A 22021-nucleotide genomic window follows, 5' to 3' on the forward strand; every position below is an offset into this window, starting at 1 on the left:
GTAATGCCTCCATCAAAAAGGATGAATACCCAACTGTTGTAGCAATATAGACGGGACTGGAAGAGATTATGCTGAGTGAAATAAGTCAAGCAGAGAGAGTCAATTATCATATGGTTTCACTTATTTGTGGAGCTTAACAAATAACATGGAGGACAGGGGGTGTTAGAGAGGAGTATGGAATTTGGGTGAATTGGAAGGGTAGGTGAACCATGAGAGACTATGGACTCTGAAAAACAATCTGAGTGGTTTGATGTGGCGGGGGTGGGAGATTGGGGTACCAGGTGGTGGTTATTATAGAGGGCACGGCTTGCATGGAGCACTGGGTGTGGTGAAAAAATAATGCATACAGTTTTTCTGAAAATAAATAAATTGAAAAAAAAAAGAAATGCTATAGTCCAATGTATAGACGTCTGAGACTGTAGCCGTATGTGCGCCTATTGCAGTTACCTCCGAGTCAGTTCGAAGAGCTTTCTTCTTTGACAGACTCAACACTGCATTGAATCCCTCTAAATCAAACTTTCCTCAAAGTGTTGGTAGCGTTTTTCACACAGAAACAAAGTGCGAATGACTACAGTAACTGAACATCTAATGTGTGTTTGGGATGCCAAAGCGCCATAGCCTGCATTATACTCACAGTACCTAATGTGCCCGTATTCCATCCATGTTCTATCTTCATTCCTCAAAGGAGAACACATTGTTATGAAGGAGTACGCACCTGAAGAAGGATGCCTGAACAGATAGCTCCTACGAAAGCCCTGTCAGGGTCCTGCATGATACACTTCATGATTGCTACTCAGTCAGGTCCCACTGTTTCCAACAGAGCACAGACTCATCACTGTCATGAGAATGTACAGTAGCACACTTCCCTCGTACATTGGAAGTGCTGTGAGACAAGGTAGACACCGTGGACCATCACAGGTGTGGAATTTTCAGTAGGCGTCATGGAGCCCTAATTGCCTACATTTTTCTTTCCACACGGATTGAAACCTTGCCTCTGTCCGTCCTTGTTCTATCTACTTTCCTCCTCTGAAAGATACTGTTGGAAGTGACATTCCGCCTGAAAGAATTTCCTTTTAACAGAATTTGCTATAGTCCAACGGATAAATGTCTGAGACTGGAGCCCTATGTGCGCCTATTGCAGTTACCACAGTGTCAGTCCCAAGAGCTTCCTTCTTTGACAGACGCAACACTGCGTGAATCCCTCATAAGTCCACTTTCCTCACAGTGTTGGAAGTGTTTTTCACGCAGAAACAAAGTGCGAATGACTACGTGACCTGAACATCCAATATGTGTTTGGGATGCCTAAGCGCCATAGCCTGCATTATACTCACAGTACCTAATGTGCCCCTATTCCGTCCCTGTTCTATATTTATTCCTCAAAGGAGAACACACTGTTTTGAATGAGAACGAACCTGAAGTAGGATCCCTGAACAGATAACTTCCTTCGAATGCCCTGTCAGTGTCCTGCATGATACAATTCATGATTGCTACTCAGTCAGGTCCCACTGTTTCCAACTGAGCACCGACTCATCACTGTCGTGAGAAAGTACTGTAGCACACTTCCGTCATACATTGGAAGTGTTTTGAGACGAGGTAGACACTGTGGAACATCACAGGTGTTGAACATCCAGTATACGTCAAGAAGCCTATGTGCCTTACTATTAGTTTCACTCAAGGGATGCAAACTTGGCTGTGTCCGTCCTTCTTCTATCTTCTTTCCTCCACTGGAAAGACTCTGTGAGAAGTGACTTTCCACCTGAAGGACTCTCCCTTAAACAGAACTTGCTATAGTCCAACGGATAGACGTCTGAGACTGGAGCCTTATGTGCGCCTATTGCAGTTACCACAGAGTCAGTCCCAAGAGCTTTCTTCTTTGAAAGACGCTAAACTGCATTGAATCCATCCTAAAGCACACTTTCCTCACAGTGTTGGAAGCGTTTTTCACACAGAAACAAAGTGCGGATGACTACTGGACCTGAACCTCCAGTATGTGTTTGGGATGCTTAAGCACTATAGCCTGCATTATACTCTCAGTACCTTATGTGCCCGTATTCTGTCCGTGTTCTATCTTCATTCCTCAAAGGAGAATACATTGTTATGAATGAGTACGCACCTGAAGAAGGATGCCTGAACAGATAGCTTCCTAAGAATCTCCTGTCATGGTCCTGCATGATACACTTCATGATTGCTACTCAGTCAGGTCCCACTGTTTTCAACAGAGCAAAGACACATCACTGTCGTGAGAAAGTACTGTAGCACACTTCAATCATACATTGGAAATGTTGTGAGTTGAGGTAGACACTGTGGACCATCACAGGTTTGGAACTTCCAGTAGGCGTCATAGAGGCGTAAGTGCCTACCTTTTTCTTTCCACACGGGATGCAATGTTTCTTCTGTCCGTCCTTGTTCTATCTTCTTTCCTCCTCGTCAAGACACTGTTAGAAGTGACATTCCGCCTGAAGGAGTTTCCTTTTAACATAACTTGGTATAGTCCAACGTATAGACGTCTGAGACTGGAGCCCTATGTTCGCCTATTGCAGTTAGCACAGAGTCAGTCCCAAGAGCTTTGTTCTTTGACAGAGGCAACACTGCATTGAATCCCTCCTAAAGCACACTTTCTACACAGTGTTTGAATCGTTTTTTACATATAAACAAAGTGCAAATGAATACAGTACTTGAATATCCAATATGTGTTTGGGATGTCTTAGCGTCATAGCCTGCCTTATACTCACAGTACCTAATGTTCCCCTATTCAGTCTGTGTTCTATCATCATTCCTCAAAGGAGAACACATTGTTATGTATGAGTACGCACCTGAAGAAGGATGCCTGAACCGAAGCTTCCTACAAATCCCCTGTCAGATTCCTGCATGATAAACTTCGTGATTGCTACTCAGTCAGGTCGCACTGTTTCCACAGAGCAAAAACTCATCACTGTCGTGAGAAAGTACTGTAGCACACTTCCCTCTTACATTGGAAGTGTTGTGGGACGAGGTAGACACTGTGAATCCTCACAGGTGTGGATCTTCCAGTAACCATCATAGAGGCGTAAGTGCTTACCATTTACTTTCCACAGGGGATGCAACCTTGCCTCTGTCCGTCCTTGTTCTATCATCTTTCCTCTTCCGAAAGACACTGTTAGAAGTGACATTCCACCTGAAGGAGTTTCCCTTAAAGAGAACTTGCTATAGTCCAACGGACAGACGTCTGAGACTGGAGCCCTATGTGCGCCTATTGCAGTTACCACGGAGTCAGTCCCAAGAGCTTCCTTCTTTGACAGACGAAACACTGCATTGAATCACACCAAAATCACACTTTCCTTATAGTATTGGAAACGTTTTTCACACAGAAACAAAATGCGAATGAGTAGTCGACCTGAATATCCAATATGTGTTTAGGATGCCTAAGCGTAATAACCTGCACTTTACTCACAGTACCCAATGTGCCCCTATTCCATCCCTGTTCTATCTGCATTCCTCAAAGGAGAACATAGTGTTATGAATGAGTATGCACGTGAAGTAGGATCCCTGAACAGATAGCTTCCTTCTAATCCCCTGTCAGGGTCCTGCATGATACACTTCATGATTGCTACTCATTCAGGTCCCACTGTTTACAACAGACACAGACTCATCAATATCGTGAGAAGGTACTGTAGTACACTTCCCTGTACATTGGATGTATTGTGAGACGAGGTAGATACTGTGGATCATCACAGGTGTGGAATTTCCAGTAGGCGTCAGAGAGGCCTAAGTGCCTACCTTTTAATTTCCATACAGGATGCAACCTTACCTCTTTCCGTCCTTGTTCTATATTCTTTCCTCCTCTAAAAGACACTGTTGAAGTGACATTCCGCCTGAAGGGGTTTCCCTTAAACAGAACTTGCAATAGTCCAACGGATAGAGCTCTGAGACTGAAGCCCTATGTGCGCCTATAGCGGTTACCACAGAGTCAGTCCTGAGTGCTTCCTTCTTTGACAGACACAACACTGCATTGAATGCGTCCTAACGCTAACTGTCCTCACAATGTTGGAAGTGTTTTTCACACAGAAACAAAGTGCGAATGACATCTGGACATGAACATAAAATATGTGTTTGGGATGCCAAAGCGCCATAGCCTGCACTTGACTCACAGTACCTAATGTGCCCCTATTCCGTCCCTGTTCTATCTTCAGTCCTCAAAGGAAAACACATTGTTATGAATGAGTACGCACCTGAAGAAGGATGCCTGAACAGATAGATTCCGACGAATCCTCTGTCAAGGTCATGCATGATACACTTCATGATTGCTACTCATTCAGGTCCCAATGTTTCCAACAGAGTACAGACTCATCACTGTCGTGAGAAAGTACTGTAGCACAGTTCCCTCGTACATTGGAAGTGTTGTGAGACAAGGTAGACACTGTGGAACATCACAAGTGTGGAACTTACAGTAGGTGTCATAGAGTCCTAAGTGCCTACCTTTTCTTTCCACAAGGGATGGAAACTTGCCTCTCACTATCCTTGTTCTATCTTCTTTCCTCCACTGGAAAGACTCTGTGAGATGTGACATTCCGCCTGAAGGACTCTCCCTTAAACAGAACTTGCTATAGTCCAACATATAGACGTCTGAGACAGGAGCCCTATGTGCGCCTATTGCAGTTAGCACAGAGTCAGTCCCAATAGTTTCCTTCTTTGACAGATGCAACACTGCATTGAATCCCGCCTAAAGCACACTTTCATCAAAGTGTTGGTAGTGTTTTTCACACAGAAACAAAGTGCGAATTCCTATTGGACATGAACATCCAATATGTCTTTGGAATGCCTAAGCACCATAGCCTGCACTTTTCTCACAGTACCTAATATGCCCCTAATCCGTCCATGTTCTCTCTTCATTCCTCAAGGGAGAACACACTGTTATGAGTGCGTACGCACCTGAAGTAGGATCCTTGAACAGATAGCTTCCTTAGAATTCCCTGTCAGGGTCCTGCATGATACACTTCCTGATTGCTACTCAGTCAGGTCGCACTGTTTCCAACTACCACCGACTCATCACTGTCGTGAGAAAGTACTGTAGCACACTTCCCACGTACTTTGGAAGTGTTTTGGGACTGTCCTTGTTCTATCTTCTTTCCTCCACTGGAAGGACACTGTGAGAAGTGACATTCCGCCTGAAGGACTTTCCCTTAAACAGAACTTGCTAAAGTCCATCGGATAGACGTCTGAGACTGGAGCCCTATGTGCGCCTATTTCAGTTACCACAGTCTGTCCCAAGAACTCCTTCTTAGACAGACGCAGCACTGCATTGAATCCCTCCTAAATCACACTTTCCTCACAGTGTTGGAAGCGTTTTTCAAACAGAAACAAAGTGCGAATGACTACTGGACTTGAACATCCATATGTGTTTGTGATGCCTAAGCGCTATAGCCTGCACTTTACTCACAGTACCTAATGGGCCCCTATTATGTCCCTGTTCTCTCTTCATTCTTCAATGGAGAACACACTGTTATGATTGAGTACTCACCTGAAGTAGGATCCCTGAACAGATAGCTTCCTTCGAATCCCCTGTTAGGGTCCTGCATGATACACTTCATGAAAGCTACTCAGTCAGGTCCCATTGTTTCCAACTGAGCACCGACTCATCACTGTCGTAGAAAGTACTGTAGCACTCTTTCCACGTACATTGGTAGTGTTTTTGGACGTGGTAGACACTGTGGAACATCACATGTGTTGAACTTCCAGTATGCGTCGTAGAAGCCTATGTGCCTTACCTTTAGCTTCACTCAGCGGATGCAACCTTGGCTCTGTCCGTCCTTGTTCTATATTCTTTCTTCCACTGGAAAGACTCTGTGAGAAGTGACATTACGCCTGAAGGACTTTCCCTTAAACATAACTTTCTATATAGGGGGGACAAAATGGCGGGGTAGTAGGAAGAGGCTTCTTTTCAGCTGGTACCCGAAAGTGAGCTGATTACCTACCAAAGAACCCCGATCACCTATGAAATCAGCCTGAGATCAGAATTATACACATCTGGATCTCTACAGGGGCAGAAGACGCCAGTGAGCAGGTAAAGCGGAATGGGAACGGCAGAATGATATCAGAAGATAAACAAAAGGGGGAGGGAGCCACCAGTGGCGACCGGTGGGAAAGTAATACCCCAGTACGAGCGAGAGTGCCCTGCATCTGGGGACCAGCATTAACTTGGAGACTGGTTGAAAGCTCTCCAAAAGAGCAAAGGATTGCAGTGGGAAATTGTGGGAATCGGGGCGGTTAGGGACAGGGGCTTAAGTCCCTGGTCCCAGACGGCCTCCCCGGCGCAGAGGCAGAGAAAGTGCGGCGGAGAAACCAGCTCCTGGTCCCTAAGACGCCAGCGAGCCCCAGAGCGCGTGGGTTCCGGCTCCTGTGAGGGGATGGGAGCTGCGCCGGTCTGCAGAACGCTGCTAGCCCTACCACAAAGCTTGAGATGCGCGCGCACGTCCCACGAGCTCTCCTGGGTTACTAAGGCCCGGGGGCGCTTCTTGACCTGCGCCATTGTTTCAAAGTCTAAGCCGCACGTGCGCGAAACTCTTCCCCGGACAGAGGCGCGCAAAAGCCCAGCCTGAGGCTTACGGAGCAGCGCCCCGTTCTCAGTGCCCCAGACCCGCGCCCGACCCACAGCCGCCTCTGAAAAGAGGTGCGCGCAAGCCTGGCACTCCCAGCCCGGGCCGGCGGCAAAATCTCAGTGTGCGATCACTGCTTGGAACCTCTCTGGCGGTCAGGAGCTCCCAGACAGCCGCCACTGCCTTGGCTTTGGGGACGAGCAAAAGATCCTGTGCCCCCAGGGTCTTCAACTTGGAACCTGTGCTGCCAGCGTCCAAGGGGGAATTTATTCAGCTTCTGTACCCAGACTGAGACTTCTCTCTGAGACAGAGATCAGGGTGCGGTTTGATTTCTTTTAATACTACAAAAACCATCAAAGGCAGTCAAGGTGAGAGGAAAAAAAGTGAACAAGCAAAAAAATAAAACCGCCAGAGAACAAAAGCCTGAATAAAACCAGTTTCCCCAGAGCCCAACCCCTTGAGGGGGGGCGAGGGGACTCAACTCAGGAAACATCATTAACTGACAACCCACGTGGCAGGCCCCTCCCCCAGAAAACAAACCAAGAAAGAAAAAAAAAAGGACTACAAGAGAACCACCACTACTTCATAGGAAAACCTGTAATATTCACTCCTTTCCACTATTCCAGTATATATATATATATATATATATATATATATATATAGACACATACGTAATTTTTTTAACTTATTTACCACCACAGCGAGCTGCAGAGTACATCAAATTCCATAATACCTTTCTAACCTGAACTTTTTGATACATACACCTATGTTTTTCTTTTGCATTTTTATTTTTTGAATTCCTTTTTTTAAAAATTTTAGTTTAGTTTAGTCTAGTATATTCCTTTTTATTTTTATCCTCTAATATTCATACAGAGTTAACTTCAAAGTAATCCCCTTTCCCCAATCAATACTACCCCTATAGGTAAACCAATTTTTAATCCCCTTTATCTTAGGAAAGTTGAGTCCTTTAACAAAGATATCAAGATACATCCAGGAAGAATCAAAACAACCTTCCTCGCACACACTGAGAATTTATAAGAACTCTTCCATCTTCTTCCACCAGCGTTTCTGTGTTTTTTGAGTTTGTCCTGATAGCATATAAATTTTACACTTGTGGTTCTTTTTGACGAGGTTCTTTCTTTATTTGCATATATATATATATATTTTTTTCTTTTCTTCTTGCTCTTGCCATATAATTGTATCAGTCTTTCTATCTCTTTTTGTTTGTCAACTTCATAAATCTTACCTTGGGGCCCATCTGGGCTGATCCTTCTCTTTCATCTACCCTTTCTTTCCTGTCTCTCTCTCTCTCTTTTATCTTTTTTTCTTCTTCTTTTTCTTCTTTTCCTTTTATTCTTTTTCTCTTACTTTTCTTTAGTCTCTCATTTGGGTGGGGAATCCTGATTGCTCAGCAGTGTTCCAGGGTGCACCTTGACTGCACCAGAGTTGATACATCCAGCTACATCTGTTCAGTCTTCTCCCACCAAAATGACTAGGAGGAGGAATGCCCAACAGAAGAAAAATACAGAGGATGGACCTTCTGCAACAGAGCTAACGGCTATCAACATAGACAATATGTCGGAAAGAGAATTCAGGCTAACAATTATCCAGGCAATAGCTAGGCTGGAGAAAGCCATGGATGACCAAACAGAATTGATTAGGGCAGAACTGAAAGCGACCAGACAGGATGTTCACAATGTTAGGCCGGAGCTTAAAGCTACCAGGGAGGAGGTCCACAGTGCTCTCAATGAGTTCCAATCTAATCTAAACTCTCTCAAAGCTAGTGTAACTGAGACAGAAGATAGAATTCGTGATCTGGAAGACAAACAGATAGAGAGAAAGGATGAGGAGGAAGCCTGGAACAAACAGCTTAGATCCCACGAAAGCAGAATCAGGGAAATAAATGATGCCATGAAGTGTTCCAACGTCAGAATTATTGGAATTCCTGAAGGGGAGGAGAAAGGAAGAAGTCTAGAAGAACTCAAACACCTGGAAGCTAAAGACCACCTTGCTTAAGAATGCTTGGATCAACCAGGAGAACAAAGAAGAACTGAAACAATTCATGGAAACCCATGAGAATGAAGACACTTTGGTCCAAAACCTATGGGATACAGAAAAGGCGGTCCTAAGGGGGAAATATATAGCCATCCAAGCCTCGCTCAAATAAATTGAAAAATCCAAGAGTGGTGAAGTGGACATCCTTGTCTTGTTCCTATTCTCAATGGGAAGGCTGAAAGCTTTTTCCCATTGAGGGTGATATTTGCTGTGGGTCTTTCATAGATAGATTTGATGAGGTTCAGGAATGTTCCATCTATCCCTATACTTTGAAGCGTTTTAATCAGGAACGGATGTTGGATTATGTTAAATGCTTTTTCTGCATCAATTGAGAGGACCATGTGTTTCTTTTCTCTTCTCATATGAATTTGTTGTATCACATTGATTGATTTGCGAATGTTGAACCATCCTTGTAGCCCAGGGATGAATCCCACCTAGAAGGCACGGCTTGCATGGAGCAATGGGTGTGGTAAAAAAATAATGAATACTGTTTCTCTGAAAATAAATAAATTGGAAAAAAATTGAAAAATCCAGAACACACCAGCTCCCTCTACACCTTAAAGAACTGGAGGATCAACAACAAATCAAACCAACTCCACACATAAGAAGGGAAATCATCAAGATTAGAGCTGAGATCAATGAGGGAGAAACCAGAGATACAGTAGAACGTATCAATGAAACTAGAAGCTGGTGTTTTGAAAGAATCAATAAGATCGATAAGCCACTGGCTACACTAATCCGAAAGAAAAGAGAAAAATCCCAAATTCATAAAATTATGAATGAAAAGGGAGAGATCACAACTAACGCCAAGGAAGAAGAAACAATCATCAGAAGTTATTACGAACAGTTATATGCCAATAAGCTTAGCAACCTAGATGAAATGGATGCATTCCTGGAAAAATATAAACTACCAAAATTGAACCTTAAGAAATCGACAACCTGAGTAGACAGATATCTAATAATGAGATTGAATCAGTGATCAAAAACCTCCCAAAAAACAAGAGCCCAGTCCTGACGGATTCCCTGAGGAATTCTACCAAACCTTCCAAGAAGAAATAACACCTATTCTCCTGAAGCTGTTTCAAAAAATTGAAGCAGAAGGAAAACTTCCAGACTCTTTCTATGAAGCCAACATTACCCTGATCCCCAAACCAGGCAAGACCCTACCAAAAAGGAGAATTTAAGACCAATATCACTGATGAATATGGATACTAAGATTCTCAACAAGATCCTAGCCAACAGGATCCAACAGCACATTAAAAAGATTATCCACCATGATCAGGTGGGATTCATCCCTGGGCTACAAGGATGGTACAACATTCGCAAATCAATCAATGTGATACAACAAATTCATATGAGAAGAGAGAAGAAACGCATGGTCCTCTCAATTGATGCAGAAAAAGCATTTGACAAAATCCAACATCCGTTCCTGGTTAAAACGCTTCAAAGTATAGGGATAGAGGGAACATTCCTGAACCTCATCAAATCTATCTATGAAAGACCCACAGCAAATATCAACCTCAATGGGAAAAAGTTTGCACCTTCCCATTGAGATCAGGAACAAGACAAAGATGCCCACTTTCACCACTCTTGTTCAACATAGTATTAGAAGCCCTAGCAACAGCAATCAGACAACAGAGAGAAATAAAAGGTATCCAAATTGGTAATGAAGAAGTCAAACTCTCTCTCTTCGCAGATGACATGATTCTTTATATGGAAAACCCAAAAGACTCCACCCCCAAACTACTAGAACTCATACAGCAATTCAGCAATGTGGCAGGATACAAAGTCAATGTGCAGAAATCAGTGGCTTTCTTATACACTAACAATGAAAATACAGAAAGGGATATTAGAGAATTGATTCCATTTACTACAGCACCAAGAACCATAAGATACCTGGGAATAAACCTAACTAAAGAGGTAAAGGATCTGTATTTGAGGAACTAGAGAACACTCATGAGAGAAATTGAAGAAGACACAAAAAGATGGAAGACCATTCCATGCTCTTGGATCGGAAGAATAAACATTGTTAAATGTCTATCCTGCCTAGAGCAATCTATACTTTTAATGCCATTCTGATCAAAATTCCACCGGCATTCTTCAAAGAGCTGGAGCAAATAATCCTAAAATTTGTATGGAATCAGAAGAGACCCCGAATCGCTAAGGAAATGTTGAAAAACAAAAATAAAGCTGGCGGCATCACCTTACCAGATTTCAAGCTTTATTACAAAGCTGTGATCACCAAGACAGCATGGTACTGGCATAAAAACAGACACATAGACCAGTGGAACAGAGTAGAGAGCCCTGATATGGACCCTCAACTCTCTGGTCAATTAAACTTCGACAAAACTGGAAAAAATATACAGTCGAAAAAAGACAGTCTCTTCAATAAATGGTGCTGGGAAAACTGGAGAGCTATATGTAGAAGAATGAAACTCGACCATTCTCTTACACCGTACACAAAGATCAACTCAAAATGGATAAAAGACCTCAACGTGAGACAGGAATCCATCAGAATCTTAGAGGAGAACATAGGCAGTAATCTCTTTGATATCAGCCACAGCAACTTCTTTCAAGATACGTCTCCAAAGGCAAAGGAAACAAAAGTGAAAATAAACTTCTGGGACTTCATCAAAATCAAAAGCTTCTGCATAGCAAAGTAAAGAGTCAAAAAAAAAAGAGGCAACCCACGGAATGGGAGAAGATATTCGCAAATGACAGTACAGACAAAAGGTTGATATCCAGGATCTATAATGAACTCCTCAAACTCAACCCACACGAAACAGACAAACACATCAAAAAATGGGCAGAAGATATGAACAGACACTTCTCCAATCAAGAAATACAAATGGCTATCAGACACATGAAAAAATGCTCATCATCATTAGCCCTCAGGGAGATTCAAATTAAAACCACATTGAGATATCACCTTACACCAGTTAAAATGGCCAAAATTAACAAAACAGGAAACAACATGTGTTGGAGAAGATGTGGAGAAAGGGGAACCCTCTTACACTGTTGGTGGGAATGCAAGTTGGTGCAGCCTCTTTGGAGAACTGTGTGGAGATTCCTCAAGAAATTAAAAATAGAGCTTCCCTACGACCTTGCAATTGCACTCCTGGGTATTTACCCCAAAGATACAGATGTCGTGAAAAGAAGGGCCATCTGTACCCCAATGTTTATAGCAGCAATGGCCACAGTCGCCAAACTATGGAAAGAACCAAGATGCCCTTCAACGGATGAATGGATAAGGAAGATGTGGTCCATATACACTATGGAGTATTATGCCTCCATCAGAAAGGATGAATACCCAACTTTTGTTGCAACATGGACGGGACTGGAAGAGATTATGCTGAGTGAAATCAGTCAAGCAGAGAGAGTCAATTATCATATGGTTTCACTCATTTGTGGAGCATAACCAATAGCATGTACGACAAGGGGCATTAGAGAGTAGTAGGGAATTTGGGTAAATTGGAAGGGGAGGTGAACCATGAGAGACTATGGACTCTGAAAAACAGTCTGAGAGGTTTGAAGTGGCGGGGGGTGGGAGGTTGGGGTACCAGGTGGTGGGTATTATAGAGGGCACAGCTTGCATGGAGCACTGGGTGTGGTGAAAAAATAATGAATAATGTTTTTCTGAAAATAAATAAATTGGGAAAAAAAAAGCTTCTGCACAGCAAAGGAAAGAGTCAAAAAAACACAGAGGCAACCCACGGAATGGGAGAAGATATTCGCAAATGACAGTACAGACAAAAGGTTGATATCCAGGATCTATAATGAACTCCTCAAACTCAACCCACACGAAACAGACAAACACATAAAAAATGGCAGAAGATATGAACAGACACTTCTCCAATCAAGACATAAAAATGGCTATCAGACACATGAAAAAATGCTCATCATCATTAGCCCTCAGGGAGATTCAAATTAAAACCACATTGAGATACCACCTTACACCAGTTAGAATGGCCAAAATTACAAAACAGGAAACAACATGTGTTGGAGAGGATGTGGAGAAAGGGGAACCCTCTTACACTGTTGGTGGGATTGCAAGTTGGTGCAGCCTCTTTGGAGAACTGTGTGGAGATTCCTCAAGAAATTAAAAATAGAGCTTCCCTACGACCCTGCAATTACACTCCTGGGTATTTACCCCATAGATACAAATGTCGTGAAAAGAAGGGCCATCTGTACCCCAATGTTTATAGCAGCAATGGCCACAGTCGCCAAACTATGGAAAAAACCAAGATGCCCTTCAACGGATGAATGGATAAGGAAGATGTGGTCCATATACACTATGGAGTATTATGCCTCCATCAGAAAGGATGAATACCCAACTTTTGTAGCAACATGGACGGGACTGGAAGAGATTATGCTGAGTGAAATAAGTCAAGCAGAGAGAGTCAATTATCATATGGTTTCACTTATTAGTGGAGCATAACAAATAGCATGGAGGACAAGGGGCGTTAGAGAGGAGTAGGGAATTTGGGTGAATTGGAAGGGTAGGTGAACCATGAGAGACTATGGACTCTGAAAAACAGTCTGAGGGGTTTGAAGTGGCGGGGGGAGTGGGAGGTTGGGGTACCAGGTGGTGGGTATTATAGAGGGCACGACTTGTATGAAGCACTGGGTGTGGTGAAAAAATAATGAATAATGTTTTTCTGAAAATAAATAAATTGGAAAAAAAAATCTTTAGGATACCACCCCCCCCCAAAAAAAAAAAAAAAAGAACTTGCTATATAGTCCAAAGGATAACGTCTGAGACTGGAGCCCTATGTGCGCCTATTGCAGTTATCACAGTCAGTCCCAAGAGCTTCCTTCTATGAGAGACGCAACACTGCATTTAATCCCTCCTGAAGCACACTATCCTCACAGTGTTGGAAGGGTTTTTCACACAGTAACAAATTACGAATGACTCATGGACATCACCATCCAATATGTGTTTGGGATGCCTTAGCGCCATAGCCTATATTTACTCACAGTACCTAATGTGCCCGTATTCCATCCATGTTCTATCTTCATTCCTCAAAGGCAGGCACATTGTTATGAATGAGTACAAACCTGAAGAAGGATGCCTGAACAGATAGCTTCCTACGAATCCCCTTTCAGGGTGCTGCATTATACACTACATGATTGCTACTCAGTCAGGTACCACTGTTTCCAACAGAGCACAGACTCATCACTGCCGTGAGAATGTTCTGTAGCACACTTCACTCGTACATTGAAAGTGTTGTGAGACGAGGTAGACACTGTGGATCATCACAAGTGTGGAACTTAAGTAGGGGTCAAATATGCCTAAACGCCTACCTTTTAATTTCCACACGGGATGCAACCTTGTCTCTGTTCGTCCTTCTTCTATCTTCTTTCCTCTTCTGAAAGATACTGTTAGAAGTTACATTCCGCCTGAAGGAGTTTCCCTTTAACAGAACTTGCTATAGTCCAATGGATAGACGTCTGAGATTGGAGCCCTATGTGCGCCTATTGCAGTTACCACAGAGTTGTCCCAAGAGCTTCCTTCTTTGACAGGCGCAACACTACGTTGAATCCCCTACAAGCCCACTTTCCTCACAGTGTTGGAAGTGTTTCTCACACAGAAACAAAGTGCGAATGACTACTGGACCTGAACATCCAATATGTCTTTAGGATGCCTAAGCGCCATATCCTGCACTTTACTCACAGTACCTAATTGCCTCTATCCCGTCTCTGTTCTATCTTCATTCCTCAAAGGAGAACACATTGTTATGAATGAGTACGCACCTGAAGAAGGATGCCTGAAAAGATAGCTTCCTCCGTATGCCCTGTCAGGGTCCTGGATGATACACTTCATGATTGCTCCTCAGTCAGGTACCACTGTTTCCAACAGAGAACAGACTCATCACTGTCGGGAGAAAGAACTGTAGCACAGTTCCCTCGTAAATTGGAAGTGTTGTGAGACGAGGTAGACACTATGGACCATCACAAGTGTGGAAAATGCAGTAGATGTCATAGAGGCCTAAATGCCTACCTTTTTCTTTCCACACGGGATTAAACCTTGGCTGTGTCCGTCCCTGTTCTATCTTCTTTCCTCCTCTGAAAAGCACTGTTAGAAGTGACTTTCTGCCTGAAGGAGATTCCCTTTAACAGAACTTGCTATAGTCCAAAGGATGGACTTCTGAGACTAGAGCCCTATGTGCGTCTATTGCACTTACAACAGTCAGTACCAAGAGCTTCCTTCTTTGACAGACGCAACACTGCATTAAATCCCTCATAAAGCACAGTTTCCTAACAGTGTTGGAAGCGTTTTTCACACAGAAACAAAGTGCAAATGACTACTGGACCTGAAAATCCAAAATGTGTTTGATATGCCTAAGCGCCATAGCCTGCACTTTACTCACAGTACCTAATGTTCCCCTATTCCCTCCCTGATCTATCTTCATTCCTCAGAGGAGAACGCACTGTTATGAATGAGTACGCACCTGAAGTAGGATCCCTGAACAGATAGCTTCCTTCGAATCCCCTGTTACGGTCCTGCATGAAACACTTCATGATTGCTATTCAGTCAGGTCCCACTGTTTCCAACTGAGCATCGACTCATCACTGTCGTGAGAAATTACTGTAGCACATTTCCCTCGTATATTGGAAGTGTTTTGAGATGAGGTAGACACTGTGGAACATCACAGGTGTTGAACTTCCAGTAAGCGTCATAGAGGCCTATGTGCCTTAACTTTAGCTTCACTCAGGGGACGCAACCTTGGCTCTCTCTGTCCTTGTTCTATCTTCTTTCCTCCACTGGAAAGACTCTGTGAGAAGTGACATTCCGCCTGAAGGACTTTCCCTTAAACATAGCTTGCTGTAGTCCAATGGATAGATGTTGGAGACTAGAGCGCTATGTGAGCCTATTGCTGTTACCACAGAGTCAACCCAAGAGCTTCCTCTTTGAGAGACGCAAGACTGTATTGAATCCCTCCTAAAGCACACTTTCCTCACAGTGTTGGAAGTGTTTTTCACACATAAACAAAGTGCGAATGACTACTGGACCTGAACATCCAATATGTGTTTGGGATGCCTAAGCGCCATAGCCTGCACTTTACTCACAGTACCTAATGTGCCTCTATTCCGTGCCTGTTCTCTCTTCATTCCTCAAAGGAGAACACACTGTAATGAATGAGTACCCACCTGAAGTAGGAAACCTGAACAAATAGGTTCCTTCGAATCCCCTGTCAGGGTCCTGCATGATACACTTAATGATTGCTATTCAGTCAGGTCCCACTGTTTCCAACTGAGCAACAACTCATCACTGTGGTGAGAAAGTAGTGTAGCACACTTCCTTCGTACACTGGAAGTGTTTTGAGACGAGGTAGACACTGTGGAATATCACAGGTGTTGAAATTCCAGTATGCGTCATAGAGGCCTATGGGCCTTACCTTTAGCTTCACTCAGGGGATGCAACCTTGGCTCTATCAATCCTTGTTCTATCTTCTTTCTTCCACTGGAAACACTCTGTGAGAAGTGACATTCCGCCTAAAGGAATTTCCCTTAAACAGAACTTGCTATAGTCCAACGGATAGACGTCTGAGACTGGAGCCTTATGTGCGCCTATTGAAGTTACCACAGTCAGTCCCAAGGGCTTACTTCTTTGAGAGATGCAACACTGCATTAAATCCCTCCTAAAGCACACTTTCCTCACAGTGTTGGAAGTGGTATTCACACAGAAACAAAGTGCGAATGACTACTGGACATGAACATCCAATATGTGTTTGGGATGCCTAAGCGCCATTGCCTGCACTATTTCACAGTACCTAATGTGCCCCTATGCCGTCCCTGTTCTATCTTCATTCCTCAAAAAAGAACACACTGTTATGAATGGGTACGCACCTGAAGTAGGATTCCTGAACAGATAGCTTCCTTCGAATTCCCTGTCAGGTTCCTGCATGATACACTTCATGATTGCTGCTCAGTCAGTTACCACTGTTTCCAACAGAGCACAGACTCATCACTGTCGTGACAATGTACTGTAGCACACTTCCCTCGTACATTGGAAGTGTTGTGAGACAAGGTGGACACTGTGGAACATCACAGGTGTGGAACTTCCAGTAGGTGTCATAGAGGCCTAAGTGCCTACCTTTTTCTTGCCACATGGGATGCAAACTTGCCTCTGTCCGTCCTTGTTCTATCTTCTTTCCTCCACTGAAAGACACTGTTAGAAATGACATTCCGCCTGAAAGAATTTCCCTTTAACAGAACTTGCTATGCTCCAACGGATAGACGTCTGAGACTGGAGCCCTATGTGCGCCTATTGCAGTTACAACAGAGTCAGGCCCAAGAGCTTCCTTCTTTGACTATGCAACACGGCATTGAATCCCTCCTAAAGCACACTTTCCTCACAGTGTTGGAAGTGTTTTTCACACAGAAACAAAGTGCGAATGACTACTGGACCTGAACATCCAGTATGTGTTTGATATGCCTAAGCGCCATTGCCTGGACTTTACTAACAGTATGTAATGTGCCCCTATTCCGTCCCTGCTCTATCTTCATTCCTCAAAGGAGAACACACTGTTATGAATGAGTACGCACCTGAAGTAGGATCCCTGAACAGATAGCTTCCTTAGAATCCCCTGTCAGGGTCCTGCATGATAAACTTCATGACTGCTACTCTGTCAGGTCCCTTTGTTTCCAACTGAGCACCGACTTATCACTGTCGTGAGAAAGTAGTGTAGCACACTTCCCTCGTACACTGGAAGTGTTTTGGGACGAAGTAGACACTGTGGAACATTACAGGTGTTGAACTTCCAGTATGTGTCATAGAGGCCTATGTGCTTTACCTTAGCTTAACTAGGGGTTGCAACGTTGGCTCTGTCCGTCCTTGTTCTAATTTCGTTCTTCCACTAGAAAGACTCTGTGAGAAGTGACATTTCTCCTGAAGGATTTTACCTTAAACAGATCTTGCTATAGTCCAACAGATACACGTCTGCGACTGGAACCTTATGTGCGCCTATTGCAGTTACCACAGTCAGTCCCAAGAGCTTCCTTCTTTGACAGGTGCAACACTGCATTGAATCCCTCCTAAAGCACACTTTCTCACAGTGTTGGTATCGTTTTTCACACAGAAACAAAGTGCGAATGACTACTGGACCTGAACATCCAATATGTGTTTTGGATGCCTTAGCGCCATAGCCTGCATTATACTCACAGTACCTAATGTGCCCGTATTCCGTCCGTGTTCTATCTTCATTCCTCAAAGGAGAACACATTGTTATGAAAGAGAACGCACCTGAAGAAGGATGCCTGAACAGATAGCTTCCTACGAATGCCCTATCAGGTTCCTGCATGATAAAGTTCATGATTGCTACTCAGTCAGGTAACACTGTTTCCAAAAGAGCACAGACTCATCACTTTCGAGAGAAAGTACTGTAGCACACTTCCTTAGTTCATTTGAAGTGTTGTGAGACGAGGTAGACACTGTGGACCATCACAAGTGTGAACTTCCAGTAGACGTCATAGAGGCCTGTATGCCTACCTTTTTCTTTCCACACGGGATGCAACCTTGCCTCTGACCGTCCTTGTTCTATCTTCTTTCCTCCTCTGAAAGACACTGGTAGAAGTGACATTCCGCCTGAAGTAGTTTCCCTTTAAGAGAACTTACTATAGTCCAACGGATAGAGGTCTGAGACTGGAGCCCTATGTGAGCCTATTGCAGTTACCACAGAGTCAGTCCGAAGAGCTTCCTTCTTTCACTATGCAACACTGCATTGAATCCCTCTTAAGCACACTTTCCTAACAGTTTTGGAAGTGTTTTTCACACAGAAATAAAGTGCGAATGACTACTGGACCTGAACATCCAATGTGTGTTTGGGAGGCCTAAGCACCATTGCCTGGACTTTACTAGCAGTACCTAATGTGCCCCTATTCCGTCCCTGTTCTATCTTCATTCCTCAAAGGAGCACACATTGTTATGAATAAGTATGCACCTGAAGTAGGTTCCCTGAACCAATAGCTTCTTTCGAATCCCCTGTCAGGGTCCTGCATGATACACTTTATGATTGCTACTCAGTCAGCTCCCACTTTTCCAACAGAGCACGACGCATCACTGTCGTGAGGAAGTACAGTAGCTCACTTCCCTCATACATTGGAAGTGTTGTAGGATGACGTAGACACTGTGGACCATCACAGGTGTGGAACGTCCAGTAGCCGTCATAGAGGCCTAAGTGCCTACCTTTTCCTTTCCACACGGGATGCAACCTTGCTTCTGTCCGTCCTTGTTCTATCTTCTTTCCGCCTCTGAAAGATACTCTTAGAACTGACATTCTGCCTGAAAGATTTTCCCTCTAACAGAACTTTCAATAGTCCAACGGATAGACGTCTGAGATGGGTGCCCTATGTGGGCCTATTGCAGGTACCACAGAGACATTCCCAAGAGCTTCCTTCTTTGACAGTCACAACACTGCATTGAATCCCTCCTAAAGCACACTTTCCTCACAGTGTTGGAAGCGTTTTTCACACAGAAACTAAGTGCGATTGAGTACAGGGCATGAACATCCAATATGTGTTTGGGATATCTAAGCGCCATAGCCTACATTATACTCACAGTACCTAATTTGCCCCTATTCCGTCCGTGTTCTCTCTTCATTCCTCAAAGGAGAACACATTGTTATGAATGAGTACGCAACTGAAGATGGATGCCTGAACAGTTAGCTTCCTACAAATCCCCTGTCAGGTTCCTGCATGATACACTTCATGATTGCTACTCAGTCAGGTCACATTGTTTCCAACTGAGCACCGACTCATCACTGTCATTAGAAAGTACTGTAGCACACTTCCCTCGCACACTGGAAGTGTATTGCTACGAGGTAGACAATTGGAACATCACAGGTGTTGAACTTCCAGTATGCGTCATAGAGGCTTATGTGCCTTACCGTTAGCTTCACTCAGGGGTTGCAACCTTGGCTCTGTCCGTCCTTGTTCTATATTCTTTCCTCCACTGGAAAGACTCTGTGAGAAGTGACATTCCGCCTTAAGGACTTTCCCTTAAACAGAACTTACTTTAGTCCAACGGATAGACGTCTGAGACTGGAGCGCTATGTGCGCCTATTGCTGTTACCACAGTCAGTCCCAAGAGCTTCCTTCTTTAACAGACGCAACACTGCATTGAATCCCTCCTAAAGCACACTTTCCTCACAGTGTTCGAAGCGTTTTTCTCACAGAAACTATGTGCGAATGACTACTGGACATGAACATCAAATATTTGTTTGGGATGCCTAAGCATCAATGCCATAGCCTGCATTATACTCACAGTACCTCATGTGCCCCTAATCCCTCCGTGTTCTAACCTCATTCCTCAAGGCAGAACTCATTGTTATGAATGAGTACGCACCTGAAGAAGGATGCCTGAACAGATAGCTTCCTACGAATCCCCTTTCAGGTTCCTGCATGATACACTTCATGATTAATACTCAGTCAGGTCTCACTGTTTCCAACTTAGCACAGAATCATCACTGTCGTGAGAAAGTACTGTAGCACACTTTCCTCGTACATTGGAAGTGTTGTGAGATGAGGTAGACACTCTGGACCGTCACAGTTGTGGAACTTCCAGTCGACGTCGTAGAGGCCTAAGTGCCTACCTTTTTCTTTCCACATGGGATGCAAACTTGTCTCTGTCCGTCCTTGTTCTATCTTCTTTCCTCCTCTGAAAGACACTGTTAGAAGTGATTTTCGGCCTGAAGGAATTTCCCTTTAACAGAAATTGCTATAGTCCAACGGATAGACGTCTGAGCCTGGAGCCCTATGTGCGCCTATTGCAGTTACAACAGAGTCAGGCCCAAGAGCTTCCTTCTTTGACTATGTAACACCGCATTGAATCCCTCCTAAAGCACACTTTCCCCACAGTGTTGGAAGTGTTTATCACACAGAAACCAAGTGCAAATAACTACTGGTCCTGAACATCCAATATGTGTTTCGGATGCCTAAGCGCCATAGTCTGCACTTTACTCACAGTACCTAATGTGCCCCATTCCGTCCCTGTTTTATCTTCATTCCTCAAAAGTGAACACACTGTTATGAATGAGTACGCACCTGATGTAGAATCCCTGAACAGATAGCTTCCTTCGAATACCCTGTTATTGTCCTGCATGATACACTTCATGATTGCTACTGAGTCATGTCCCACTGTTTCCAACAGAGCACAGACTCATCACTGTCGTGAGAAAGTACAGTAGCACACTTCCCTCGTACATTGGAAGTGTTGTGGGACGACATAGACACTGTGGACCATCACAGGTGTGGAACTTCCAGTAGGCGTCATAGAGGCCTAAGTGCCTACCTTTTTCTTTCCACACGGGATGCAACCTTGCCTCTGTCCGTCCTTGTTCTATCTTCTTTCCTCATCTGAAAGATACTCTTAGAAGTGACATTCCGCCTGAAGGACTTTCCCTTAAACAGAACTTGCTATAGTCCAACGGATAGACATCTGAGACTGGAGCCCTATGTGCGCCTATTGCAGTTACCACAGAGTCAGTCCCAAGAGCTTCCTTCTTTAACAGACGCAACACTGCATTGAATCCCTCCTAAAGCACACTTTCCTCACAGTGTTGGAAGCGTTTTTCACACAGAAACAAAGTGCGATTGACTAAAGGACCTGAACATCCAATATGTGTTTGGGATGCCTAAGCACCATAGCCTGCATTATACTCACAGTACCTAATGTGCCCGTATTCCGTCCATGTTCTAGCTTCATTCCTCAAAGGAGAACACATTGTTATGAATGAGTACGCACCTGAAGATAGATGCCTGAACAGATAGCTTCCTATGAATCCCCTGTCAGGGTCCTGCATGATACACTTCATGATTGCTATTAAGTCAGGTCCCATTGTTTCCAACTGAGTACCGACTCATCACTGTCGTGAGAAAGTACTGTAGCACACGTCCCTTCTACACTAGAAGTGATTTGGGACGAGGTAGACACTGTGGAACATCACAGGTGTTGATCATCAAGAATGTGTCCTAGAGGCCTAGGTCCCTTACCTGAAGCTTCAATAAGGGGATGCAACCTTGGCTCTCTCCGTCCTTGTTCTATCTTCGTTCTTCCACTGGAAATGCTCTGTGAGAAGTGACATTGCGCCTGAAGGAGATTCCCTTAACAGAACTTGCTCTAGTCCTACGGATAGACTTCTGTGACTGGAGACTTATGTGCGCCTATTGCAGTTATAACAGTCAGTCCCAAGAACTTCCTTCTTTGACAGACACAACATGCATTGAATCCCTCCTAAAGCACACTTTCCTCATAGTGTTGGAAGCGTTTTTCACACAGAAACAAAGTGTGAATGACTACTGTACCTTAACATCCAAAATGTGTTTGGGATCCCTAAGCACCATAGCCTGCACTTTACTCACAGTACCAAATGTGCCTCTATTCCGTCCCTGTT

This window comes from Neovison vison, chromosome 1, assembly GCF_020171115.1.
Source record: "Neovison vison isolate M4711 chromosome 1, ASM_NN_V1, whole genome shotgun sequence".
Taxonomy (NCBI): Eukaryota; Metazoa; Chordata; class Mammalia; order Carnivora; family Mustelidae; genus Neogale; species Neogale vison.